Source organism: Psittacula echo, assembly GCF_963264785.1.
Source record: "Psittacula echo genome assembly, chromosome: 1".
NCBI lineage: Eukaryota > Metazoa > Chordata > Aves > Psittaciformes > Psittacidae > Psittacula > Psittacula echo.
This window is the reverse complement of record NC_137735.1, coordinates 113,466,087-113,472,345: the sequence shown is the minus strand read 5'-3', so window position 1 is coordinate 113,472,345 and position 6,259 is coordinate 113,466,087.

The following is a 6,259-nucleotide window of genomic DNA, read 5'->3' as shown; positions in this document are numbered from 1 at the left end:
CAGGCAAAGGGCAATGCATTTTCTGAGCCTTTGTCCCATCATGGTTTGAGGAAACGCAGCATCATCGGGTGCTCGGCCCGTCCAGAGTGCCTGCGGTTTTCCCTTTGCTTCTGAGCAGGAGTCAGCTGGGCTCTTAGGGCATTAAGCCTTGAGCAGCAAAGCTAGCAGCTGCTTTTCCCCCAGGGCTTGCTTCTTCTCTGTGTCGGCACAAACCCCACATCCCTTCTCCTGGCACTGCCAGCCTGGCTCTGGCTGCTTGGCTGAGAAGCTCTGCAGTGAAACCGGGCATGGGAAGGCGAGTGAGAAGCAGCAAGTGCTTGGAATCCACCTTTTACAGATCCCTCCTGCAGGGACTGGCTTTCACCATCTCCCCGGCTGCTGCAGCTTCAAATCAGGCACCCTCCTCCTCCTCTATCTGCCAAAATCCACATTCAGGCTCACTGCTGAGACTCTCCCATGCTCATCTTCCCTCCTGACAGAGCCTAGGGCTGGTTTTCTGTAAACAGCAGTGGAGTGGGATATAAGCCATAGGAATCAGAAAGGTTTCATAGCAGCGAGTCTGCCAGCTTTGCCACTGTGGGAACCAGAGAGAAATCTGTTTTCTTTTTCCTTGGGGTTCCCTCTGTCCAGCATCTCTCTGCTTGTCTCTTCAGGCCCTGATGTTTTATAATGTTTTATAGATAGAGGTGCTGTGGTAGCGACCACCTCTTGCCTCCTGGGCTGTGGATTGCTCTTACCTGCACCTATCTGCCTAGTCCCTGTGTGCACCCAGGAAGAGGCAAGGTGCCGTGCATTGCCCAAGCCCTTGAGACCAAGATGTTTTGGAGCAGGCAGTGCCTCTGTGCTGAAGCCAGTGGCCAGTCCACCACTTGCGTGATGAGCAGTGCTTTGTGGTGGTTCTTGGAGCATCCCCTCCTAAGGCTATCTTCTTCCCTCCTTGCACCCCTGGCAGCTCCCTTCACCCTGTGGGTCTCCTTTACCCCTCTGGTAAAGCCAAGGCTCCAGCCCTCCTTGCACTTGCAGAGATGTTTTTCATCACCCTCATGGGCCTTTGGACCTGAGAATGCCTTAATTCTCTCTGTCTGTCCATCTGTCTCTCAGACACTCTCTTTTGGTTTTGGCTGTGCTAGTACCTCTCTGGGCTTCTCTCCAGGGGATTTACTTGTTTTCCCAGGAAAATCTGTTTCAACCTCCCATAACTCAGAATGATCTTGCTCAGAAATTACTTTAATTTCTTCTCTTCTCTGGTTAATCCTTCTTAAACAGTGAGATTTCCTTGGCTTCCCTTAGAGAGTGGGCCAAGGAGAGAGGGTCCTCCCCAGCTCTGTGAATATTGCTGTTGTTTTCACTTCCCCTTCTGACTGCAGGGATTTTGCTGTTTGTGCGATGAAGGTAAGCTCTGAGGCAGGCTGAGCTGTGTGAGAGTGTGATGCTGACAGCTAAGGAGCTGGCCGTGGGGCATGCCCTGGCTGCAAACACAGCCATCTCCTGGCAGCGAGGAGCTGGGGTGCAGGCAACCCTATGGGCACTGGGGATGCACCCACCTGATCGCATGGGACCAACCCTGAACTGACCCCTCTGCTGAGGTGAAACTGGTGCCCATATAACTCCTGCTGGGTTTAAGAGCTGGCCTTACCGCTGCTTGTGGCTGGAGGACAGTGGGAAGAGCCAAAGGCAGTGCCCTGTCCCCCTCCCCACTGCTGCATGTGTCCCAATGCTACATAGCTGTGGACCAAGCACGTGCTGCAAGCATGGCCTTCAGCACAGGGCCAGTGGTGGTTAAGTCTTGTCATATGTGCCGGGAAATGAACGGGATCAGCAAAACCCTGAGGACACAATAACTGTGCTTGAGCTTGTGCTCAAAATGCTGAGTAGATGACATGGATTATTCATTTGCTAATGCTCTTAAGAGATTTTCCTGGGGCTGAGGGAGACAAAGGGGCTTATTATTGCAAAATCAATATCCTGCCAAGGTGGGATTCCAACTCTGTTTCCCGCTCCCTGCTTTCTGGTGGTGGCTGTCTGCGCAGACCTGGGGAGCCAAGCACCGAGCTGTGTGTGCAGGGGGTGACCATGGGCTCAGGAAAGAAGCAGTTCATGCCCCAGCTCAGCAAGCCCTTTCCTTGCAGGGAAGGCAAGAAGGAAGGGGTAGCTAGCAGGGGAGCTGGCGTGGCCAAGGGGCTGCAGCTCTCCCAGCTCCAGGGTCTTGGCTGGTGGTTTCCACTTTCCCAGCACATCACCTGTGGATACCTTGTCCCCATCCCCGTGCCCTGCTTCCCCTCATGCTGGTGCACCTGGCCAGAGAAGGCAGTATGCCCCTTCCTCAGGCACAGGCAGCCAAGCAGAGGTGTATGGACATAAACATGGGACCATGGCACTATTGAGATTACTCCTTAAACCCCTTGTAGGTGTTTTTTTTCCATCCTGGCCAGGCCTACACCCTCATACCACCCTCCTGGTTTTGGCACAGCCCTTGTCAGGTCTGCAGTTTTGTGCAGCTTTGACACCAAAAGCACAAGCCCCAAAGAACAAGCGCTTTTCTTGCATCTCGTGATGTGAGGCTGTCTGCAGGAGAGTCCCTGGAGGAGAACAGATAGATGAGATACAAGGGTAATCAGAGAAGGCTACATGGCATTCTGCGTTGTGGGGTTTTGATCACAGGGTTCCCCACGGTTTGGCTCATGGAGGGGCTGGGCATTGTGGGCAGGATCAACCCTGCATGGAGAAGCACTCATTGCCTAGAACTGACATGCTCATCTGGCAGCAGTGGGATCCAGGATGCGTACTCAGGGGGGCTGTGGTGAGGTTGGATGAACAGACAAGAGGAAAGAAGAAGGGGCTGGGTCAGGGGACACTTTCTGGGAGAGCTGGGTGACTGCAGGGGTCTTGCCAGAAAAGAGCTGGGGAAGCTTGTGTTGCAGCAGCCGAGTGGGTGTTGATGTCTGCCTGCAGCCTATGCAATTTCCCTGGGACGCTTGCTGTTGCATACATGAGGAACTGCCAACCAGAATGTAGATGTGTGCCTCAGTGCCCCATCTGTCTTTTATATCGCAGGTCCTTTGGAGGAGAAAAGGCAACTGAGAGATGTGGGAGGGGTAGGTGAAGTACATGGGTAATTCTCCATCTAGGACTCTGTATTCAGTTTCTTTCTGTGCCATAGAGATTCTGGTAAAAAAATAGAAAGTAAGTATTCCTGACTTTAAGAGGATTTGCTTTGGTCATGTTTATTCCCTTGTTACATTTTAATCAAACATTCTTGCAGGTAAGCTTTGTTGTATACCTCAAGTCCATTGTAGTGTGTTGCATTGGTTGCACTTACATAAGGAGATCCTGCTTCTCATGGGAAGTAGTGTTTGCACAGGGCAAGACTAAAAGCACTGGGCTCACCTAGGTCCGCTCGTGAACAGTGCAGAGCTCTGCAGAAGCCAAATTTCCACTACTGAATGTGCAAGTACTAACTTCAAGTCAGTGACCATGGATGATCCTCTGCTTGCAGAAGGTTCTGCAGACAGAAGAACATAGAGTTACTGACTAGATTACTCATTACGAGTCACTTGCTTAGCTCTCTTGCTAGTCCATCCTTCACGCAAGGCAACCAGGGCTAGCTCTGTGGAAACAAACCGCTCTCCAGAAAGCTGATTCCAGGGTGTTTTGGTGCAAGGTCTTCGTGTCATGCTGTTTCTATACCACATACATACATGCTACATAACCCTGAGTTCCCTCTAACTCCACCTGTCCCCAGCTCCAGTAACTGGGGCTCAGTGCCACAGGTTTGCAAGAGCACTGTGGATGGACCTGACCTCCCAGCGAGGGCCTTGATGTCACTCACCGAGTCTGCACCTCCCTGGGTTATGTGTGCACAGCCCCCCATGAAGGGACTCCTCTCACTCAACTTTAGACATCTTCATCTGTGCCAGTCACTCTTGGTTGTTTCATAGTTCGGGTAAGGATAAGGACTTGGTTTATCCAGCCCATTGTGGGACTCCTATTTCAAGATGCACTGGATTTTTAAGAGGTGCCCTCTGAATGCAAAGGAAGCTCATGTAGCAGTGCCTGCACTGCAGATGGGTAAAGTTGCTGGGGGGACCCTCAGACACCAAACTTGCCTGTATCCACTGGCAGCGGATGAATCTGCCAGCATGTGCAGATTTGTCACTATGCAGATTTCTGGGGAATTGCACTTGGCAGGCGCTTGCCACACTTATATCAACCAGTAGGGCCTTGGAAGCTAGCATGCTGGTGTCACTCCAACCGCAATTAGGTGGGAACACCTAAGGAGTGCAAGAAGCTCCGTGGTCATGGAGGCATGATCAGGGACAGTTCAGGTTTGCATCTCAGGGTGGCGTTATAAGTTGATCCATTATGAAAGATGCCCTTGGAAAGGCTTTGAGTTTCAGCATAAAAGAGAAAATGACCCCAAAAGAAGAGTCAGGATACAAATGGACCAGGCTCCCCTTGTGATTACAGGAGACCTGGGATTGAGTCTGAAGATTTTAACTTGGTCGCCCATGTCCCCAGCCTTTTCCTAGATTAGTTGCTATTCACACTTAGTTGGTTGCTTCTGCCCCCAGGGGCATAAACTGAGACAGCCTCTACTGACATGAGCTGGCTACATAGCTTGACTGATAGCAAGAGATATGCCAGACACAGGAGTCTAAAGGGAATCTGTACTGGGTATATGTGTGTGTATGTTTTACTTTCCTAACACATCATTAATAACTTGGACAGGTGGATTCCTGCTCATTTATTCCTAAAAGCCATTCACACAATGATTAGGCTGTCATAAATAACCAGTAAATGACAATATTACCACTTAAGCATGCATCTTTCCTAATTGAATAATTCCTTCTCCTGAAAAATCTCACAGTTTCATTATTTATTGCTAATCCTCTTATATATACACAAATATATGCATGTACATATGCATATGATGTACACATGCATATGATGTACACAGACATTTGCATGCACACAGAGACTTCCTACTTGCTTTGCTTATTTCCAAAGGCAGGATGTTCCAGGCAGGGGCATTTCACATGGACTCCATAAACTTCTACTTTGACATGTACATTGTGGTGTTTCATAACCTCCTTCTAGATTCCAGATAACAGCATTAACCTTTTGTTGGCCAGAGGCTGGTGCTGTTAAACTCTTCATTCCTAACAGGCATACTGTGATGTCCAGGCTTTTGGATACGTAGGACTTGTTTTCATCTGAAAATAAGGGCATGGCAGGTCTGAGGAGTCATTGAATAGATGCTGGCCTGAAATTAAGAGGTATAGGACTTTTTCAAAGGGTGGTCTCATAAAAGTCTACTGGGAAGACAGACTAGCCCTAGAGGAATATTGAGGGTGGTTTGGTGATTCATGCAGTGGAGTAAAGTCAATGGAAGGTATCAGAATAGACAGACTCAGATGACTGCTTGGAGAACTGCACTGTATCCATCCAGAAATACGAACAGGAGTGTACCTTCAAAAAAGGAATGGAAGAATTCAGTACTCCTTTCCTTTGAGCCTTGCAATGGTGCATCCTCACTGGTATTGCCATCCTCACTAGTATTGCTTAATGGACACTGCCAGTATATACAATCAAACAGTAAATATACGATGAAACACAACTGTACAGTGCATTGGATAACAAAAGATAAGTAAGTTTGTACAACAGGGTGGAGTGGTTGTGCTGCTCCCTCTGTGCTGGGAATTGGTGGAGTTGAAGGTGAAAGTGGTAGTTTGACCAGGAAAAGAGTTCTTATTTAGAGCTTGCAGGAAAAAAAGTGGCCTTGTGCCAAGATCAGTGCGGCTGGAAATGCACTTCCTGCAGTTCAAAACACAGGGAGATTCCTGTATAATGGGACTTCACAGAGGAGATCTGGCAAAACTATGAACATCTATTAATTTTGATGCCTTAAAAGTTAGCTGCCCAGCAGCTCTTCGCTTCACTGATGGTGTTTAGGGCGAGGTTGTCTCATCTTATAATGTAGTCCTGGTCTGACATCTGAGAATACCAAAGCTCTACAGGAAAAACAGGGACCAGAGTTTATTTCAGTTGCACCGCTTCCTGCGTGGAAACCAAGAGATGTTCCCAAAGGGCGGTCACTGTGTGTAGGCGATAGCATGCCTGTCTCCACAGGAGCTCTCTGCAGCTGGTCTGGGAAGTTCACTGCCTCAGGAAGCCAATAAATTAAACAGATACTTAACCTGAAGAGGGCTGGGCTGGGGTGGCCAGAAGAGCTTGATGGAATATTAACACCGTTTGCTGT